The sequence below is a fragment of the Mytilus galloprovincialis genome, chromosome 1, assembly GCF_965363235.1.
Source record: "Mytilus galloprovincialis chromosome 1, xbMytGall1.hap1.1, whole genome shotgun sequence".
NCBI lineage: Eukaryota > Metazoa > Mollusca > Bivalvia > Mytilida > Mytilidae > Mytilus > Mytilus galloprovincialis.
This window is the reverse complement of record NC_134838.1, coordinates 21,634,110-21,645,890: the sequence shown is the minus strand read 5'-3', so window position 1 is coordinate 21,645,890 and position 11,781 is coordinate 21,634,110. Positions and strand designations below refer to the sequence as shown.

Genomic DNA, 11,781 nt, shown 5'->3' with positions numbered 1-11,781 from the left:
AAATATCACCAAGAATACCGCTAAACAATTACAAGGATAATATTAATAATCCAGAAATTGATTTCGAATCTTCTGATTGATTAAACGGTTACAGATATGATTGCCACATCTAAATTAGAAACAAGTCAAATACATTAGATATAACTAATATTTTGATTTAAAAGGGATTTCATTGGGGACTTATCTGAGGTTTTTATGATTATCTGAATAAGATTTGATCAGTCTCTTTACATTAAGTTATTAACTTTTTAAATAACACTTGCAATTTCTAATAATGTTTCATTAGACAGTTTCCAGGATATTTATTTGCAAAACAAACAAACTTCTAATATGTTACAATTAAGAGTGTTATGTTAAGTTCAGGGTGTAATGAGACTATTGTAGACAAAACGCGCATTCTGGCGTACACAATTATTAAGCTTGTATTTATTTGTTGGTGCAAATGAAAAATATATAATAACCTCTTTTTTTTCAATCGAAAACAAAATCATATTATTTCATTTTCTCTGTGGAAGGTTGCTTCTTACAGAGAAGCCATTAAATCAAGATTTTCTGTTTAATGTGAAGTCGTCTGTTTTCGGAAATTTAAGTACGTCATCATTGTTTAGTTAACAATACGAAGTTTCACAGATGACCACGAATTTGTTCTATTTCTCGTCACCACAATCCCGTCTTCATTTTCTCGACTGTGACATTACTGAATGTGACTTATTATCAAAAGTTTACTCGCTATGAGAACCTCAACGGGATGGATATTTTCGGAAAACTCGAAAGCATTTACGGTCTAATTTTTTGCAGCCATTGTTTGCTTCCTTGCCATTGGTATCTTTTTTTTTTGTTTGTTTGTCATCTTTTTTCAATCTAAAACTGAACACGTGCGGAAGCTTTCAAGAAACAAACCATTCCTACAATATTCTTCCTTTTACTTATCCCTTTCCTAACGTCTTGCCAATGCATATAGCGAAGTTCCTTTAAATCTTTACATTATATTTTACAGAAACTCTGTATGCATTATTAAGAAAGACAATTTTTTCGGAAATCCGACATATCCCATTTACTGCATACCTTTTATCTTTGTACTTCACAACTTGATAGATCAACAGATAGATACACCCGGGAGATCCTTTTACTTTTACCTATTGTAAATCATGGTCATGTATGCTGATGTGATTTGATCATGCACAAGATATATATGGAATAATGGCATTTTTGTTTTTGACCTTGACATTATCACCAATTATATCAGGCAAGAACGCTGCCAAGTAAATTTAACATTTATGCTGATGTAGTCAGTATGAAAGATGACGACAGTGATGTGTCACTTCTAGGTTTTTGAAAAAGCAACACTTTATAAATTTCAGGCGTACGACGCGATTTTCTGGATTTACTTTAGCCATTTAAGCTGTCCTTGGATATCTGTAAAACTGCTGAATGTTAGAGAGGTCACAACGAACGATAAAACGATAAAATCTCGGTGTCTTTATAAAACTATGGTAATCACATTTTCAAATTATGTACATTTTTCTAATTTCTAAAAGACCAAAGGGAATTTCTTCTTTATTAGTCAGAGTGTAAAATAACATCTTATTGTTACTATTAGTTTTTTTAAATGTATAATTGGGATCTTCTGTGTAACTCTTACTTTGATAGTAGTTGTCGTACCAGGATTATGATTTGATACGCCAGACGCGCGTTTCGTCTACAGATACCATGATTAATTCTGAGCCAAATTTGGTGCGCCAATATATTCCTCTGGTAGAAAATCTTACGTAGCTAATGAATAAATATGACCATAAAATGTAACAGATTAGTAAAATATTCTACAATCCATCTGTTCAACGTCAATGTTAATTATAGATTGAATGCGCTTATTAGAGTCGATATTAAGAATTGAACGATGGACAGTCAGTGCTTTTCAGTCAATTTTTCTCGCTACCTGATTGGAAGATATTACGAGACGTGAATAATCAAAGTTTATTGATTGGTTAGGAAAATCCAAACCTAGTAAATGTCCTTCAATCCCGTAGAGTATCGGATTTGTCCTCTCTATTTTAGCAATTAGATTTTGCCTGGTCATTAATTATGCATATTCATGATATTGATACACAGGTAACTTTTATCTATAAATAGTCGAATCTTCTGGTGTTTCGTAAACAACAACGTTAAACGATATATACTACTTCATAACGTGTGACCTCACGTGTGTGGTAAAATTTGTTGATTGATGCACGTGGCTATTCTAGTAAATGAATAAATCTACAAAGCGAGAGCACTTTCCTTTTTCATCAGATAAGAGTCGACTAGCCCTTTTTGAAAGGCTAATGCTTGTCTGATCTATACGGTCAATCTTTCATCGTGTGAGTTCGAGGCGTCAATATTATTTACAAGCCATCCCTTAATCCTTTAAAATTCATAATGCCTTTGGGCTAATTGCTTCTGCATAAATGATTTAAAATGCAGTATTTCTTTATAAGGTTATTTCTCATTTGCACCAACAATTTTTTTCAAGTTCTCGATTCTCATAATATTCATTTTACAGAGTACACCTTCAGAATATAAATATGGTCATATTTACCGCTTTACAAGCAGAGCCAAATACAATGAAAGTCCCAACTATGTACTGGCTTCCGAAGCTACACAAAACCCATTACAAATATAGATTTATTTCGTCTTCAAGCCATTGTTCCACTACTAAATTGTCTATTTTTCTTACCAGCACACTTAGTACAATTAAAAATCTGATAATAAATTGTTCAAATAAGGCTTTCGAAAATAGTGGAGTTAATTACTTTTGGAGTGTCAAGAACTCGTTGGAAGTACTTGATAAATTGCATGCTTATATTGGTGATTTTGAATCTGTTCGAAGTTTTGATTTTTCTACCCTGTATACCACATTGCCTCACATTCTCATTAAGAAAAAATTCACACACCTAATTAAATGGGCATTTAAAAAGTCAGAATGTGAATATATATGTTCAAACTCTTTTAGGTCATTTTTTAGTAGCAATAAACAAAAAAACTATGTCAATTGGACATGCTTTGATACTATATATGCCCTTGAATTTTTACTAGATAACATTTTTGTTCGCTTTGGGAATTCCGTATATCGTCAGATTATCGGAATTCCAATGGGGACTAACTGTGCACCACTTATTGCGGACCAGTTTTTGTATTGCTATGAGTTACAATTTATGACAAAAATAAGCAAAGACCCATCGAAACAACATCTGATAAACAAATTTAATAATACTTTTAGATATTTGGGTGATATTTTGGCTCTCAATAATGACGACTTCAGTATGTATATTAAAGAAATTTATCCTGCTGAACTTACTTTAAATAAAGCTAATACTAACAATGACCACTGTCCTTTCCTCGATCTTGATATCTATATCACTAACGGAAAGCTGAATACTAAAATCTATGATAAAAGAGAGGATTTTTCATTTCCTATCGTTAATTATCCATTTTTAGATTGTGACGTTCCCTTGTCACCATCTTACGGTGTTTATATATCTCAACTTGTACGATTCGCTCGTGTTTGTAACAATGTTTTAGATTTTAACAAGAGAAATTTATGTATTACTGAAAAATTATTACACCAGGGTTTTCGATATCACAAACTAGTCAAAACATTTACTAAATTTTATCATCGGTATAAGGACATCATTCGTAAATATAGCTCAACATTCAGACTTCTTATACGTTCAGGTATTTCACATCCAATTTTTTTATGGAAATATTCTTTATAAAGGACAAAGGTGTCAGTATTCACCTCAAAAACTAACAAAACCTTTGAATAGACTTATTAAGAAGGGATATAGTTACGATACTGTTGTCAGATCATAAAAGATTGCATATTTTGGCGTTAATATTGATTCACTTGTAGGGTCTTTGCATCGGAACTAAACACATTTATTCAAAAACCAGTTGTTGGCATGACACGGGCTATGTTCTTCTCATATATGTTATGATGGTATGATACTAAACTCCTAACGGGAAGGAGTGTGCCTGATGTTCATATGATGAAATCATAATCTTTCAGTCAGTTTAATTGAAGTCTGGAGCTGGCATGTCAGTTAACTGCTAGTATTCTGTTGTTATTTATGTATTATTGTCATTTTGTTTATTTTCTTTGGTTACATCTTGACATCAGACTCGGACATCTCTTGGACTGAATTTTAATGTGCGTATTGTTATGCGTTTACTTTTCTGCATTGGCTAGAGGTATAGGGGGAGGGTTGAGATCTCACAAACATGTTTTATCCCGCCGCATTTTTGCGCCTGTCCCAAGTCAGGAGCCTCTGGCCTTTGTTAGTCTTGTATTATTTTAATTTTAGTTTCTTGTGTACAATTTGGAAATTAGTGTGGCGTTCATTATCACTGAACTAGTACATATTTGTTTAGAGGCCAGCTGAAGGACGCCTCCGGGTGCGGGAATTTCTCGCTACATTGAAGACCTGTTGGTGACCTTCTGCTTTTGTTTTTTTCTATGGTCGGGTTGTTGTCTCTTTGGCACATTCCCCATTTCCATTCTCAATTTTATCATTCATATTTCTCATTCATTAGTGAAAGTGCCCTTCAGTTGATAAGTTGTTCCCATTTCCAAGGTGAAATAATTCATTTGAGACAAAAGGAGGAAATAGCGCATTTTTGTTTAACAACACATGCAGATCATCTAGTATATCACAAAATTCAGACAATCTTATAGATTCAATAAAGAAAAATCGTGACAGCGAATGAGGACATTCATAGTTTCATAATGGAAACAAAAGTTTGAGATATTGTCCATTCACCTGATTATAAACAAATAATACCACTTAACAATTACAATAAGGATATAATTATTAACCTAAAAATTGATTCAGATTCTACTGAAAGAGCTATACGAAGGGTCCAAAAGGTATATTCTAAACAGTTACAATATATATTTGTTTACTAGATGTAAATCAGAACAAAGTCAAAATTATTTTTAGATAAACTTTTTTTTTATTATTATTAAAAGGGAGTTCATCTGATGTTATTAAGAATAAATACATCATAGATACTAGGATTGAAATTTTATATTTGAGCCAAACTCGTGTTTTATCTACAAAAGACTCATCGGTGGCAAGAAAAAAAAATAAACAACCAAAAGAAGTGCGAAGTTGAGGACCATTGAGGACCAAACATTCCTAAAAGTTTTGCAAAATAAAGCTACGGTAATCTATAAATAAAATTTGAATCTATCTCGTTACATTTAGTAATCAGCTTTTGATATTGATGTGTGCCATCATAGTTTGTGTGACAGATGACATACATACGTTCACTTTCCCTACTGGGACTATGACATGTGACTTATCACAGAGAGTTGTCTCATTATGAGATTTGAACGTCTGCGTACCAAGTACTCAGAATCATCCACGGTTTTTGGTTTGACTAAAGTTTGCCTTTTCATCGTATTTCTTTCGGGCATGTCATTGTCCAATTTGTTTTATGGATTTTAATTTCCCCCTTGGTATCTTCAGTCCGATTTGTTTTATTTATCTTCTTTCAATCTTAAAATTGAAAAAAAGGAGTCGTTCTAAAACAAACCATGATTGTAAATGCAATTTGTTTTGATATTGTCCGTTATAATCATTATTGATTATTTAAGGCATACCTTTAATTTAACTTTTATCAATGATTGGTACTTTAAAATTTGATTGATCAACATTTATATATACCCATGAGACTATTTGACTATTTACATATTTTATAGCATGGTCATTTATGATGATACAGTTTGATTATCAGCAATGTAAAAGCAAATATTGAGGCAGTTGAACATCATTCTTTAACACCTTTTACAATTTACATTCAAGTCAATGGTTTTGTTTAATGGTTATTGTTTCGCAGAATTCACACGTGTCTGATTTTATCTTCGAATTCTTATGCAAACTTTTCTTAATAATCTGCAAGATATTTATATCAGTTTCATCAGGCCTATTCTCGAATATGCGGATATTGTGTGGGGAAAACTAGAAAGCATCCGAATGGAAGCGTCCCATATTGTCACAGGAGTCACTAAATTTTGTTCTAATTGAATATAATTATGCTACTGGCTGGGTCCCTCTTAGAGAAAGAAGATCCAAGCAAACAGTAATCAAATTTCTCCAAAAAAAATCATGATCAAGCTCCTGATTATCCTTGTAGTCTCGTACCTCAACAACTTTGCCAAGTTTATAACTTAAATACTAAAAATGTATTTAATGTTCAAAATAAGAACTGTAGATCTTTTTTGAAAAAAAAATCCGTCCTACTTTTGGTTATTCGAATTCGTGAATAGAACAGCCTTCCAGAAGATTTAAGATGTAATCTATCAAAAGTCACACTGAAAAATATCTATATCTTAATACAAAAATGTATTAAGAAAGTCCCTTCATATTATAATACTAGTTGTAGCAAACGCTATCTGCTAGAAAGTCATAATTATAAATGCATAATGACACAAACAATTTCTACACTACCAAGAAATGTTAATATACAAACATTAAATTCATTTATTAGATTTTAGTTTGGGTCATCTAAATTTAAACGATAATTATATTTGGTTTTCAGTTTGATTTAGAAGAAACACGGACATAGCTAGATAATACAATTAATTATCTAGTTACTACCACAAATTTATATTAATTAGTATTGTAATTTTCATTGTTATTAAAAAATGTTATATCGGTATTACAAACTTCATCTTGAATCCTATCCTATTTTTGGAAAAATTTTTAAATCCAAATATAACGTCACTTTGTGCGTTTATTGTTTTGGCTAACTCGGCTGTCAATTTTTATGTGCTGGTTTAGGTTGTTTTATATCCGTTTTTATTCTGTAGTTAGTCACCGGTTTCATCATGTATATCTATTATATAGTGATTTTATAAAAATGTACTATTTTCAAAAGTATGAATTATTGGATGTTCTTAGCCTAGCCGTTTGGTCTTCAGTGCTCTTTAACTTTATACTTGTTTTGGCGTTCGAACTTTTTTCATCAGGGCGTCACTGGTTTGTCTTGCGTGGACGAAACGCGCGTCTATGAGTGGCCGTTCGTGTCATTGGCGAAATGAATATACCGTATGAAACTTTCAACGCATTGTTTTTTATTATCAACGCGTTGGTTTTTACTTTCAACGCGTTGGTTTTTATTATCAACACGTTGGTTTTTACTTTCAACGCGTTGATTTTTACTTCCAACGCGTTGTTTTTTACTTTTAACGCGTTGGTTTTCAATTTCAACGCGTTGGTCTTCACTTTCAACTCGTTGATTCGTAATTCATACGGTATAAAAGACCAACGCGTTGGTTTTCAATTCCATACCGTAAGTTTTTCATTCCATACCGTAAGTTTTGTACTTTTGTCAACCAATAGAAAATGTTTGTTACAAAGTATTTTCTAAAATATATCTAGTCGTCATTTCACTATTCGGAGAGCCTCTTGACTTTTCTTAAGATCTGGGTAAAGTATAAATATGGCTGAATTGTCCGCAGCCCGTCTGCAAATGTTTACAAGTTGTTTTCTTAAGAAAACGAAATGCGATCGAAAACCCAAATGCTTGTGTGGCATTAAATATTAGATAATTGTTTAATTAAGATGCATTGTTTTAGATTATTTTTGGTGTATAAGAATTAGAAACTGACATTGATTGTTTTACTTAAAGAAACTATATACTTATCAATGTGGGGTGAAATATTCTTGTTGAAGGAATCATTGTTAAAGGAATATTTTTTTCACTCCTCTCTCCCGAAAGACAACATGTTATGTCACCACTACTGGATGTTCCATTTTAAAGTGCGTTTTTTTTTTAGATAAGAGTTAGTTTTTGCGCTAATGTTCAAATTCAAATGTGAAGAATTTAATTAATTAATCATTATTTGTTTTTAAGAAATGCAATACGTGAACCTGTAAAATAGCTGCTTTTATTGAAATTTGAGATATGTTCATGGTTATTTCAACAATGGCTTGGTATTGATCATAATTAAGATCCTTACACCTGCTCTCCAAGGTTTTTGAAGTTGTGTGCTTTGTGTTCTTACAAGTTTAAGATGACAAACCTCTTTTTTAAAAAAAAAAAACAAGTGTGGACACAAATCAGTGTGGATCAGGGATGGGCACGATTACAAACAAATGTAATCGATTAATAATCGATTACATGAAGGATTTTTGTGCAATCGATTAATAATCGATTACTCAAATTTTATTATGTAATCGATTACAATCGATTATTTTATCCAAAGTAATTACATTACTTTTCGATTACTGTCAATTACATGCTTCAACATTTCAACAAAAAAATAACATGAGTAACACACAATTATATTGCTCAACATTTGTATAGTGGAAATTAAGAACTTTACCAAATTCATCATTTAAATCATTGTTTCTAAATTATAAGTAAATAGCTGTTTTTTAGATCAAATCTCTTAATGAAGATTAGAAATATTTAAAAAATTTTGAAATTTTGACTTTCAACATTAATGAAAGATGTCATCGCATTGCAACAATCACTTATTCATAACTAATTGTTTTTCAAAAATTTTGCTTTCTTACTGACTTACTTGAGCTTTTTTGTTTTTACTCTTTAAAAAAAATATTTTAGCATAGTTAATTTATAATGTTTAAGGAAATATAAAACAAGAATGTGTCCTCAGTACACGAATGCCCCACTCGCACTATCATTTTCCATGTTCAGTGACCGTGAAATTGGGGTAAAAACTCTAATTTGGCATTAAAATTAGAAAGATCATATCATAGGGGACATGTGTACTAAGTTTGAAGTCGATTGGACTTAAACTTCATCAAAAACTACCTTGACCAAAAACTTTAACCTGAAGCGGGACAGACGGACGGACGGACGGACGGACGAACGAACGGACGGACGGACGGACGCACAGACCAGAAAACATAATGCCCCTCTACTATCGTAGGTGGGGCATAAAAAGTACAATAATTAATTAGTTCATCTGATTTTTAAGATCAAAATTTATTTTTATAATGACATGCATGATTTAAACTATTTGTTTGGATAACCACCCTAATTACAGATTATTTAACTGCTACTGGAGTACAATTTATAACCTGGGGATAAATATTGTAAATTTCCTTCTTAATTAGACATAAGATAATTGAAATAAAAACAAAGTCAATGAAAGTATGTTTCTTACTGATTAGAAGACTTTGATCAGCTCATTAGTAAAGGCAAAAATGTTGTTAAGATTTGTTAACTTCTCCAATCAAATTATATACAAAATATATTTATAGTGTCAAATGGATACATGTGTCTATTTCTAAAAAGAATTGCAATGCATTGCCATTGGAGCATTGTTAAAAGGATTTTGTGTTCTTTTTTAATTTTATTTATATACATGTATATTATAACATTTAAGAAATCAACTGTTTATGTATTCTAAGCTTTAATTTCAACTCTGATTGAAAATGATGTTTTCAGGAAATTTAATACAAATAAGCTTACTACTTTTAAAAATGTAGTACAGAACTTCACGAAAGACAGACACATTTCTTAATTAACAAATGATAAAGATCTATTTTATTATTTCAAATGTATTTTCTGATTTTAATATTAAAGCTCTTGAATTATTGACAAGAACATACATTCATTTGTTTCAAAAGCTAGATATAAAGTAAATTTAGGTAGGGGATCTGGTTGCTCATAATGCAGCTAGAGACAATAGATAGAAATAAGGCAGTTGCTTAACTCTTTCAATTACTTAATTAAGTATTGTTGATGCATTATATTTTATCTTTACTACAAAGTGATAACATACATATTTTCCTCTGAAATAGGTTATTTTTCATCAAACTATTTTACTAAAGTAATCGAAATGTAATTGAAAAGTAATCGATGATTACATCCAAATTTTTGCTGTAATCGATTAAATTACGATTACATGTAATCGAACATGTCTTTGATTACAGATTACTGTCGATTACTTGAAAAAATGTAATCAATTACAATCGATTACGATTACAGATTACGATTACCCCATCCCTGGTGTGGATAGTATGTTTCGAGGTTTGATAGTTTTTATGACATAACGTCGCTGGGCTTCTAAAATGTCGTATATGACTTTTTTGGCTAAAAATACTTTTTGACACCAATGGTCTGGGCGGGAGGAAATCTTTGGTATTACAAAATAGCATGCAGTTAGACCAATCAAAATGTGTGAAATAAGACATATTAAAAAATTGCCAATGTCAGTTGTTTGTAAAGTTTGCTTCCAAAATGTTGTATGAAAACTTGAAAATCGTTGTAGAATGGCTTTGAGAAAAAAAAAATTGTACATTTCTTTATTTCTGTGAAAATAATTTAAGTTCTTGGATAATCCAGAAATGTCAAAGCTTTTATTTCACTGCTATTTACAAAAATGTTCAAGTTCACATACGACATTTTGGAAGCATGCATTTGGCCAAAATTTTCAAAGCCTATTTGTGAGATATTTTTTTCTTGAAAAATTTGTAATTTACAACATTTTAGAAGCCCAGAGACGATAAAGAGGTCTCTGTTTTTCTCCAACAGGGTTCTATGTTGAACTCTATATGTGGTGCACAATGACAGCAAAACTGGATCAAACACTAAAATGGCAGTGTCTTTTTTTTCATGTTCAAGACTGTCATGGAGGAGACACTTATTTAAATCATTGTCATGCAACCGTTCATAGATTTGGTAGTGTTTTCTGACATATAGAGGTTTTTTGTTTCCTCCTACATGAATAGGGTTCTATGTTAAACTGTGGAGACACTAATTTAAATCAGCACCAACCATTCATAGATTTTATCTAGTTAGACAGTGCTTTTAAGATAAAATCTACACACTGGCCAACATGCTTTGAGTGCTTCGTGAATATAGATATTTACGTTCCTGTAATTTAATTTTGTGCATATGCAACGTTCCATTCGGGTTTTCCTTCCACCATTTTCACTTTGGAATAACTTCTTTTTGAATACATTCATCATTTTGTAAACTTATACGTTAATTTGACACAGCTAGCTGAGTGTGCTCCATCTCTGGGGGAGATTTATTTGAAGAAGCAGAAAATTGAAAATATTTCCGAATAATTCCGATAAAATGTATTCAGCAATTTTGATTTTGTATAGCAGCAAAAACACAAATAAAATCTAAAATTAATAAAAATCGAAAGGGAGATCTGAAGTACTTAAATTTCAAGTACAAATCAAGAAATGTTAAATACAGGTACTAAATACTATAATAATTCTTAAGTTACAAAATTGTACTGAATATCAAAAGTCAATTTCCAATACTAAATAGAAATAGTACCTATACTAAAGAAGCTGTGTACCAGAACTTTGGACCGAATCCTTAACATTTCCCACCTGGGTCTGTGGGTCCAGGCCATCTTAACCAATTGCCTATCATTTGTACCTAGTGTGGTTAAAAGCTATGCCTTATGGAATCTTTTATGAGTTAAAGAAGGGGATTTTATGGTCACCCTACCCCAATTTTGGACCTCATTAAAAAAAATCCGTATATTTACCCACCTGGGTCTTTGGGTCCAGTCAACCTAAAACTTATAACTCTATACTTAAACACTACAATATAATAGCAATCGGAGATCATACGGAGATCAGCGGAATATTAAGACTGACATTATTCGGTTTAGTACTTAGTTACATTTTGTTATGATTATTATAAATAATTACTTGGACTATTATTTGCCAAAACTTTTAAGATTTTGGTCCTCAATGCTCTTCAACTTCGTACTTTATTTGGCCTTTTAAACTTTTTTGGATT

General features: G+C 31.5%; 1 protein-coding gene across 1 annotated transcript in view; it reads left to right on the top strand.

The window, feature by feature from the left end:
- The window catches only part of LOC143069181 (jouberin-like), a 377,039-nt gene that overhangs the window by 104,809 nt on the left and 260,449 nt on the right, over nucleotides 1-11,781 (top strand). The gene's annotated exons all lie outside the window — the stretch shown is intronic.